This window comes from Crinia signifera, chromosome 8, assembly GCF_055691185.1.
Source record: "Crinia signifera chromosome 8, ASM5569118v1, whole genome shotgun sequence".
Classification (NCBI taxonomy): Eukaryota; Metazoa; Chordata; class Amphibia; order Anura; family Myobatrachidae; genus Crinia; species Crinia signifera.
Window position 1 is genome coordinate 71,111,294 of NC_139224.1, and position 11,494 is coordinate 71,122,787.

The 11,494-nt window shown below is 41.4% G+C and overlaps 1 protein-coding gene across 2 annotated transcripts in view; it reads right to left on the minus strand.

Moving 5' to 3' along the window:
• FIRRM (FIGNL1 interacting regulator of recombination and mitosis) overlaps positions 1-11,494 on the minus strand; it is a 127,740-nt gene that overhangs the window by 59,346 nt on the left and 56,900 nt on the right. The window lies entirely within an intron of this gene.

The window sequence follows — 11,494 nt, forward strand, 5'->3', positions numbered from 1 at the left end:
CACTGCAGCGTGCAGTGAGTGCACTCTCAGGATTCCCCTGAGAGTGCACCTCTCAGGATTCTCAATTCCGATATGCCAAAGTTGGTTAAAAAAAAAAGTAAAAAAAAAAAAAAAAAAGTTTGGAAACCCCCTTTTGAAATTTCTGCGTTTGCCCTTGTTGCATATCTATGTAGCTGCACTATGTTGTGTTGGTGGAGGCAGTGGATGGATGCATGTATGAAGGAGAGTGGATGGATGGAGGAGAGTGGATGGATGGAGGAGAGTGGTGGTGTACCAGCTGTGACTTCACGTAAATAAAGACAAAGATGTGGCAAAAATTGGGTTACTAATTTATTTAACAAAAATCCTAAACATGAAGGCAAAGAAAGAGCTCTCCAACTGTCAGCTCCAGACATACTATAAACCAGTGGTATCTGAATACGTTGTGGGATACATACAGATGACCAGCAGTCAGGAAGCCGGTGGTCAGAGTACCAATGCCAGGATCCCGACAAGGTCTGGGTTAGGTTAGTCCAGTGGTTCCCAAACTCACTCCTTTAAGACACCCTGATGGTCCATGTTTTATTGATATCAATTGTTATGGGTCAAATTAACTTAGGAAATAACTAGTTACATCAAATTCATTTAGGTAATAGTTAAGCCACCTGTGCTCAAGCATTTATATCCTTAAGACCAGGGCTGATAGGATGCCTTGAGAACCAGTGTTTTCACCATGCCTAATGTTTTGAGCTGGCAAGCTGGCTACCCAACACTGTTGGCTGGCACTGGTGAACTTATAAAGCCGCAAAGCAGCCAAACCCTGTTTAAATTTAGCACTGTTCGCCAGCCAATTGCAAAAGGCAAAAGGTGTCACAAGATGGTTATATAGCATAAATGTGCTGATGGTGTGATGCTCAGGTGTCACAAGATGGTTATATAGCATAAATGTGCTGATGGTGTGACGCTCAGGTGTCACAAGATGGTTATATAGCATAAATGTGCTGATGGTGTGACGCTCAGGTGTCACAGAATGGATTATATAGCATATATGTGGTGATGGTGTGACCCTCCGGTGTCACAAGATGGTTATATAGCATATATGTGGTGATGGTTTGACCCTCCGGTGTCACAAGATGGTTATATAGCATAAATGTGCTGATGGTGCGATGCTCCGGTGTCACAAGGTGGATTATATACTGTAGCATAAACGTGCTGATGGTTTGTAGCTCAGGTGTCACCATTTTGACCTTTTAAATTAAAATGTGCCCTCGCGAATGAAAAATGTGCCCTCGCGAATGAAAAATGTGCCCTCGCGAATGAAAAATGTGCCCTCGCGAATGAAAAATGTGCCCTCGCGAATGAAAAATGTGCCCTCGCGAATGAAAAATGTGCCCTCGCGAATGAAAAATGTGCCCTCGCGAATGAAAAATGTGCCCTCGCGAATGAAAAATGTGCCCTTCCCGTGGTCAGCACCCTGCCCTAAAAAATTTATAGAGTGAACACTATGTCCTATGCATATCCTTTTGCAAATAAGATGCATTTTAATTGAAAGTCACAGAAAAAGATGCTTAGCGCTACTGACACAACGCTCATACCTTATGTGTAATGCAGTAGTGCATAAAGGGTAGATGTATGTTAACACATCTGTAATCATATTGGCAGATGTACTAGGGACCACCTCAGTTCAGCTCTGCACAAAAGAGGTTTATTGTCTCTAGTGTGGCATTTTAAAGCAGGATCATACCTAAACTTGTGAACAGCTATGTAAACTTGTGTATGCTATAGACCGCCAAACAAACGATAGGGATGAGTCTCTTCTTTTAAGCCAAATCAAACAATCGTCAGAACAGGGGCAGGTATTAATTATGGGGATTTTAATTTACCGGACATTGATTGGATAAACGAAACAGGTATAACCGCAAGAAGCAGTGGGTTCCTAAGCGTACTCAAAGACCAGTTTATCACACAAACGGTAGAAGCTTTAACTCGTAATAAGGCAATAATGGATCTAGTATTAAGAAATAACATAGATTTAGGGGGAAATTTACTAAAGGAAATGTGTAAAAAAATAGGTGTATTTGTATCCAGAAATACACTTATTTTTGACATTTACTATCTCGAAAATACGGCAATTCATAGTCGTATGGATGTGCTATCAATACGAATACAAATTGCTGTATTTTCGGGATAGTAAAAGGTCAAAAATAAGTGTATTTCTGGATACAAATACACCTATTTTTTTACAAATTTCCTTTAGTAAATTCCCCCCCTAGTCTCAAACACCAAAGTAATTGAACATCTAGGGAACAGTGACCACAACATGGTTTCACTGGAAATCAACTTCAGTAAACTACATCATAAAGGATCGGCAAAAATACTAAACTTCAAAATAGCTAACTTCAAATTATTCAGGGAAGCCCTAAAAGGAATTTTGTGGGAAATGGTTTTTGAGGGGATAAATGCAGAAGAAATGTGTGCTACTCTAAAAAAGGTGCTTGAATAATTAACTATGAAATACATTCCTAAAGTAAATAAGGGTAAATTCTATTTAAAAAAAAGCCACCAAGGTTGGACAAAAAAGTAAGGTCAGCAATCAACATTAAAAAAGAGCATTTAAATTCTATAAAAATAACTTCATGAAGAGGCGTTCAACAAATACAAAGAATCAAACAAAACTGTAAAGGGGTAATCAGAGTAGCTAAAAAGGGATTATGAAGAGAGTATAGCCACCGAAAGCAAAACCAACCCCAAGACGTTTTTCAAATACATATATAGTAAGTGAATAATTAAGGAGAACATAGGCCCATTAACCAATATCAATGGAAAAAGTTTTACGGAGGACAAGGATAAAGCAGAACTATTAAAGGAGTTCTTCTAATCAGTGTTTACTAAGGGAGAACAGACAGTGGAACGCACACGTACCACAAATGGGATGAACAAACCGGATCTCATTGTTGATTTCACAACTGAGGAAATAATATTGAGGCTCAGCAAAATCAAAACAAACAAATCTCCAGGGCCAGATGGGATTCATCCGAGGGTACTAATGGAATTAAGGGGGTTATTCTAGTTCATTCTTTCTGACAAAATCCTTCTTAGATGGACAAAACCATGTGCACTGCGGGTGGGGCAGATGTAACTTGTTCAGAGAGAATTAGATTTGGGTGGGGTTTTTCTTCAAAGTGAGATCTATATTGCAGTGTAAAATAAAGCAGTCAGTATTTTCCCTGCACAGAAACAAAATAACTCACCCAAATCTAATTCTATCTGCACATGTTACATCTGCCCCCCTGCAATGCACATGGTTTTGTCCATTTAAGAAGGATTTTGTCAGAAAGAATGAACTAGAATAAACCCCTAAGTGAGGAACTAGCAACCCCTCTGCATTACATCTTTAATAATTCACTATCATCAGGTAAGGTACCAAAAGACTGGAGAATAGCAGAGGTAGTGCCAATATTCCAAAAAGGAAAAAGGAGGATCCAGCTAATTACAGACCTGTGAGTTTAACTTCAATAGTGGGTAAAATATTTGAAGGATTTTTAAGGGATGGTATCCAGGAATATTTAGACCTTCATAGTTTACTGAGTATTAACCAACATGGGTTCGTGAAAAATCGTTCATGCCAAACTAATTTACTAGGTTTCTATGAGGTTAGTAAAAACCTAGATAATGCAAATGCTGTAGATGTGATTTTCCTAGATTATGCTAAAGCTTTTGATACAGTACCACACAAGAGGTTGATAAATAAAATGGAGGACCTGGGATTAGGGGAAAATATCTGTAGATGGGTAGGGAACTGGCTGTGTAATAGAGAACAAAGAGTAGTTGTGAACAGTTCCGTATCAAATATGATACCAGTACTAAGTGGAGTGCCACAGGGTTCGGTTTTAGGGCCCATTTTATTTAACATTTTTAATAATGATATTGGGATGGGTTTACTCAATCTTTGCAGATGACACAAAACTGAGCAGAGCTATTAATTCATCAGAAGATGTTACCTTGCTTCAAAATGATCTTGACAATCTAGACGAGTGGGCAAAAAAGTGGAAGAGGAGGTTCGATGTTGATAAATGCAAGGTTATGCACCTTGGGAGACATAACCAGTGTGCTAGTTATAACCTAAATGGGGAGGAACTGGGTAATTCAGCACTTGAAAAAGATCTAGGAGTCCAAATAGATAAACTGGGGTATAGTGCTCATTGTAATATAGCAACAAAAAAGGCAAACAAAATTATAGCATGTATTAAAAGGGGCATGGAAACTAGGGACTCAAAAGTAATTATGTCACTGTACAAAGTCTTGGTTAGACCTCCCCTCGAGTATGGAGTACAATTCTGGGCTCCACACTATAAAAAGGACATCATAGAATTAAAAAAAAAAAAAAAAAAAAAGAGCAACAAAGCTTATTAGGGGAAAGGAGAATTTAAGATATGAGGAGAGATTAAGCAAGCTGGGACCATTTACACTAGAGAAGAGACGTTTAAGGGGAGACATGCACAACATGTACAAACATATCAGGGGCCAATATAAGGAACTATCAAACACCCTTTTTTCTGCTAGAAAGGAATCTAGGACACGAGGGCACGAGTAATTTCTTTACGGTCAGAGCAGTCAAACTTTGGAACTCTCTTCCTGGAGAAGTGGTGTCGGCAGACACAATAAATACATTTAAAATAAGGTTGGACAATCATTTATTGGTTAAAAACATCCATGGGTACAAATAAGAAACATAAAATCGGTCTTTAAAATATTAGAACATAATACACAACAATGGATAAGCTATATAAACCTAGGTTGAACTAGATGGACGCAAGTCTTTATTCAGCCTTACCTACTATGTAACAGCCTTTGCCTCATGCTTCACATCTTTGGTGTCAGCATCTGTTGTGATGGCATAGCAAGGCCCTCAGGCTAATTTCCTGGGCTCTAGGTAGGCTTGTGGTTACTCCGTTCTTCAGATGTGAGCCTCTTGGTCCAGAGTTAGGCTGAATAGTAGGTATGATGACGCTCAGGGAAGCTTTCCTTCCTTTTGTCACCTCCCTCCCCTCCACAGTCCAGAGGGAGTCTCATATGCCCAAGTCATTAATTTCCTTGCTTTATTCCTCTTCTAGGGCTCTAGGTTCCAAGGTTGGGAGCCTTGGTCCACCAGACAGTGGAAAGTTGCTCCACATCTGGGTGCAGGTCTTCAGAATGGCAGACTGGCTGCAGCTATTTGTAAGAGTTGTGAATAAGAACCATAACAGAAGACTGAATGGATTTGATTTCCCAGGAAGACGCTCTGACTTTCAGAGCGTCCGCGCTACTCGAGGCCACCAGAACAGTGGTGCTCTCTAGGAGTTATTTGCTCCTTTCTGTCCTACAGGATATATATCTAGGTTCCCCTGTCTCAAAAGGTATGGATTTTAATTCCAGCTTCTTCATGGTTTTGAGACCAAATGACTCATACCAGCCATCCTTTTCGAAAAGCCTTTTTGGCTGCACTTTTAACTCAATATGTGTGAAATAATTATCAGTGATAAATTACAGCATATTTGCTGACAGTTGTTCCCCCACGAGGCAAATGTGAATGCCTGTGAATTGTATGCTTCAAAAAAAAAAAAAAAATCCCTGCAGCTCTGGCCAATGTTATAAAGAAGTAATATTTGAAAAGTCCAAATTAAACAGTTTTTTTTTTAGTTGATTTAATTAGATACAATTTACACATGGCTACAAGTACTGTAAGTAAAGACTAATCATCCCGTAGGACTACACACAAATATACAGAAGTCCAAAGCAAGATCAGGCCACGAGGGAAGACTAGCTGATGTGCATTTGAAACATTTCCACACGGTTACAATGGCAACTTGCCCCCTTCCTGTGTAATTGAACTGACCCCAATGTGTCTCCAATGCACGAGAGGATCTGCAGTGGTTTCACAATTGCAGTAGATTAGAGCAGCCTTGGATACAAAACAAGCTAAAGTAGGCTATGGAGCTGGAGAACTACTATTCTATATTATTAATAAATTATTTTAGGAAGTGGTCTCTAGACTGCACACTCTATGTAATGGGAAGTTCTACTTTTCTGAGGCTGCACACAAAGAGAAAGAAAAATATGCAAACATTACTAAGTAGAATTGTAATGCGTTTTGCAATAAATTTGCATAATCTTGGCCACGGTTATGGGTTTACCCACCACGTCCAGATAACCTTATTGGGTAAGCCCATAACATTCTAAAGTCCCCAATACACTAGTCCGACTTGTCCTAAGGACAAGTCGGACCAATTTGCCCTTGAGCTCCCCCCGGCTGCTCCCCGGGAGGCTCACTTGCGATTTAGCACTTGTACCATACATACATTGATATCTCTGAGGGACCCCTCCCGCTCAAACACTATCCCCCCCTTTGCTGGAACATAAACTGGAAACACATGCCCATTACTGTAGTGGTGTGGAGCAGCTCTATCACATTGACGCAATTCCTCACCCCGCGGTCTGTGCTCTATCATGCTCCATCACCCCACAGCCTGCGCTCCTCACCCCGGGGTCTGTGCTCTATCACGCTCCATCACCCCACAGCCTGCGCTCTATCATACTGAAGTGCTTCATTCACCACACGCCCTTGCTCTTATAATTATGCACTCCATCATGCCCCGGCCTGTACTCTATTCACCGGAACGCACCTTAACCCGCCCCCCCCCCACACACACACACACATATATGCACATGCACCACTCTCTCTTAACACAGAAACACCAGCAGGGTGTTTCTATGGTAAGAGCCAGCTCCCCACCACTACCAGCAGGGAGCCGGTAGCACATTTGCCGGTCAGCAGGTGCTGAATTTAAAAAGATATTTTGAAAAGACTGGTCAGACAGTTATTGGCTGAAAGAATGCTCTCAGCCAATCAGCGGCAGGCGCAGTCTTTTCAAAAGCAGGTTCAATCGGTAGGGTCCGACCTGATGAGCATGGGACCACGCATCGGGTTGGAGGGGGATGTCAAATACATCCAATTTGGGCCGATATCTTAGCCCGATTCGTCATATGGGTTCCTTAATGGTTCAAATCTAGGGAGTGGGACACATCCAAACCAGCCCAGCATACCCCCAATGCATTACACTAGTGGAGCAAGTAAAGTGCTAAGAGTCAGTTCTTATAAGAACAGATACTGCATGTGTTAAGAATTAATCATGGATTTGTTTGTGTCTAATGATGAGAACACACTGGACAATGTGTGTACCCAGCGCGATCATAAGGGACCCGGCAGGTGCCAGCATCTGCAAGTGCATACACACTTGCTGGCCGCTAAGAGCAATGGTGGTGGGGGGGGGGGGGGGGGGGGGGCAGATACCATGTTGCAGAATGCTAACGATATCCTCCATTGTCCAGCAGGTATAGGCGATGGAGAATGTTGCCGATGATGCGCTGGAGCACACATAGTCAGAGATCTAGTACAAACTATGTACGTACTAGATGAAGAGGTCATTAAATGAGCGTACAAGGTATAGCCAGCAAGAATAGTGCTATTTACTTAGTTTTTTTTTTTTGTCTTATTGGAACTAAAATACCAAACCATGGCTATGAATTTCCTTATGATTTGGAGGTACCCTACCTCTCATATGCTTACAATTACATAAATTTACCTATTATATTGTGCCAGTCCACTAAACTTAATTTTTTTTTTACGGTTTCCAGAATAGCAGCCAATAGTTATCTCAAGGAGTGGGGTGAACATTTTTAAATAGGTCAATAAAGTTTTAGCTACTTAAATCAAGTTAAACAGATCTAGTATAGCTGGACCGTGTAAAAATATAAACAAAGGATTATGCTTACGATAATTCCTTTTCTTTGGAATACTTCATGGCAGCCTTTACAATGGGTTTAACCCCTTCTTCCCCAGATGTAGACAGGTAGATTTTTCCTAGGATCCTCCTCCTCTTCCTCCTTCCTACATAAGTCCACTCCTCCCTCTCCCCTTTAGTTTTTGAATGACTGCCATAGATTCTAGGAAAAAACAACAAAGAGGGAAGCATAATTATGGGCTGCCATGAAGTATTCCGAAGAAAAGGAATTGTCACAAGCATAATCCGTTGTTTTCTTCTTCCTACTTCATGGCAGCCTTTACAATGGGACATACCAAAGCAGTAATGGGGAGGGAATACTATACCTTAGGCCAGAGCTGGGCACAGGTCTGGCCCGCCGCACTGACCTCATCACTATGACAAGCAGCCCGACTAGCTGAGCCGCTTGTCAATTAACCGGCAGCCGCAGGGCTAGAAGAAGTGCACAGTGCCGCCGATGCCTGACTGCGCCGACCGCGCACAGCATTACTGGGAGTGTCGGAGGCAACATGGTGACGCGGCAGATACTTCCCCGCCATTGGTTAGTGTGACAGCATCCCCGCCCACACTCCCAGTAATGCTGTGCGGGAGCGGTCGGACATCGGCGGCACTGCATTTCTTTTAGCCCTGCGGCGTGACTGACGACTGCCAGCAGAAAGTCCATGATCCTCCTGTCCTGGCTCCCCTTGCTCAGGCTCCCCGCTGACTGGTGGGTGATGTTCTGATAGGGATGTAAAGGAATTGCAGTGATTAGGGGCGTGAATAGAATGTGTAGTTATTTTGGGTGATGAGAGGGTGCGCGCAGTGGTGGAATGCAATGTGAAAATATATATATATATATATATATATATATATATATATATATATATATATATATCTATCTATATATATATATATATATATATATATATATATATATATATCTATCTATATATATATAAAGTCAATAGTAGACGACTGCGCCTTCAGTGTACAATGAAGAAATAAATAAATATCCTTAAATTATATAGTGATATGCGTACCAGAGATACGAGAAAAGATCACATGTAGTGTTATCTTTCTTGTGTCCGTCTCCTGATTGGTCCTCCTTGTCCACAGATACGAATCTCGGATAAGATGTAAGGACCCAGAGAGGAGGGGATAATTTTCAATTGAGTGCAAAAGAAAAAATTATTTTGCTTTAAAGTGACAAGTGATAAGTGGTGGTTTGCTACCACCGTGTGGTGAAACCTTGTATTACACCCAGTGTAAAGATGAGAAAATACTGTAACTCACATTTGACAGGGGTCCAATATCACCCAGGACCCCTGCAGTCTTTCAATGCTTAGGGTACCTTAAATAAAGAGAACCTCCCACCAAGGGGGGTAAGAAAAATTGATAGTGTAATATAGTTTAAAAATAGGGATTTAATATACAGATAAAAACATAAGTAATGGACTCGTACAATTTATACAATAAAAAACAGCTTATCTGGAGTGTGCCTCAAGCACAATGGAGGGTGGAGGTTAGAGTCCAGAGTGACCAACGCGTTTCATCCCCTTTACTTTGTTTGGGACTTCATCAAGGGTCAAGTGAGGGGAGACTATGCACCTATAGGGTTTTATATACCCTGTTCTACTTTATTTCCGGGTTTGTCAGCGTTACTATGTGTGTATTGCGCATGCGCGAGATTATCTTACAGATCTCGGGAGATCTGGCTCCCATTGTCTGTATTGCGCATGCGCAGTACGCCTTTGATCGCGGCTCGGAGATTGCGCTTCTCCGGCCGTGTGAGGAGGACGGGCCGCGTTCTGACACACTATGGGGTTCATGTCTGTAAGATAATCTCGCGCATGCGCAATACACACATAGTAACGCTGACAAACCCGGAAATAAAGTAGAACAGGGTATATAAACCCTATAGGTGCATAGTCTCCCCTCACTTGACCCTTGATGAAGTCCCAAACAAAGTAAAGGGGATGAAACGCGTTGGTCACTCTGGACTCTAACCTCCACCCTCCATTGTGCTTGAGGCACACTCCAGATAAGCTGTTTTTTATTGTATAAATTGTACGAGTCCATTACTTATGTTTTTATCTGTATATTAAATCCCTATTTTTAAACTATATTACACTATCGATTTTTCTTACCCCCCTTGGTGGGAGGTTCTCTTTATTTAAGGTACCCTAAGCATTGAAAGACTGCAGGGGTCCTGGGTGATATTGGACCCCTGTCAAATGTGAGTTATTTTCTCATCTTTACACTGGGTGTAATACAAGGTTTCACCACACGGTGGTAGCAAACCACCACTTATCACTTTAAAGCAAAATAATTTTTTCTTTTGCACTCAATTGAAAATTATCCCCTCCTCTCTGGGTCCTTACATCTTATCCGAGATTCGTATCGGTGGACAAGGAGGACCAATCAGGAGACGGACACAAGAAAGATAACACTACATGTGATCTTTTCTCGTATCTCTGGTACGCATATCACTATATAATTTAAGGATATTTATTTATTTCTTCATTGTACACTGAAGGCGCAGTCGTCTACTATTGACTTTATCTTTCCACCGGTCACGTCGGAAAAACGTGACCACTCGAGACTTTTGCAGCCACTTGTATTTTCTTGGAGTGTACATTTATATATATTTATTTAATTTATTTACCAATCAATACTTGTTAATTGTCACACCACATCATCTATATCACTAAATAGGTTGTTAGCGCTTTGTGCACCACATATCCACATTTATATATATACACACACACAAAAAATGAGGACACTCACCGGTCTTCTTAAGCATAGACAGTTCCTTATTTATTTAGTCCATCTCACCAAGATAAAGGGCCTTATTTTAGTTCACTCTTTCTGACAAAATCCTTCTTAGATGGGCAAAACCATGTGCACTGCAGGTGGGGCAGATGTAACTTCTGCAGATATTATTAGATTTGGGTGGGGTTTTACTTCAAAGTGAGATCTATATTGCAGTGTAAAAATAAAGCAGCCAGTATTTTCCCTTCACAGAAACAAAATAACTCACCCAAATCCAATTCTCTCTGCACATTTTACATCTGCCCCCCTGCAGTGCACATGGTTTTGTCCATCTAAGAAGGATATTGTCAGAAAGAGTGAACCAAAATAAGGCCCAAAGTGCAAAGTGCATGACAGTGGGCCAAGGCCTGTAGATGATCATGGCTGATGATATATTGATCACGGCTGTAGATGGTGATCAATATATATCGCCAGTGGTATCGTGAGGAGTGCAATCGTCAATTAATGGATACCAACACCTATGAGCTATTGGGAGAAAACCCCACTAAACGATATTCCAAGGAATTGGAAGCGTTATTATTGACAGCAGTGGAGGAAGGGGTCATCTCAACTGAGATTCTAAACCTACTGACAAGAAAAGACCCCAAACAGCTCTATTCTACACTATACCAAAGATCCACAAGGACGCAGAGCGACCACCGGGAAGACTTATCATCTCCGCCCGGGGGTCGCTCTGCGAACCACTGGCGATATATATTGATCACCATCTACAGCCGTGTATACAAGCCACCAGCTCCTATTTAAAAGACACAACTATGTTGCTTCAAGAACTGACATCCATCACGCAGGTCCCAGAGAATCTGATTCTGGCAAGCATAGACGTCACAAATCTTTATACATGCATCCCGCATCTACAAGGCTTGTATGCAGTAAAAGAACTA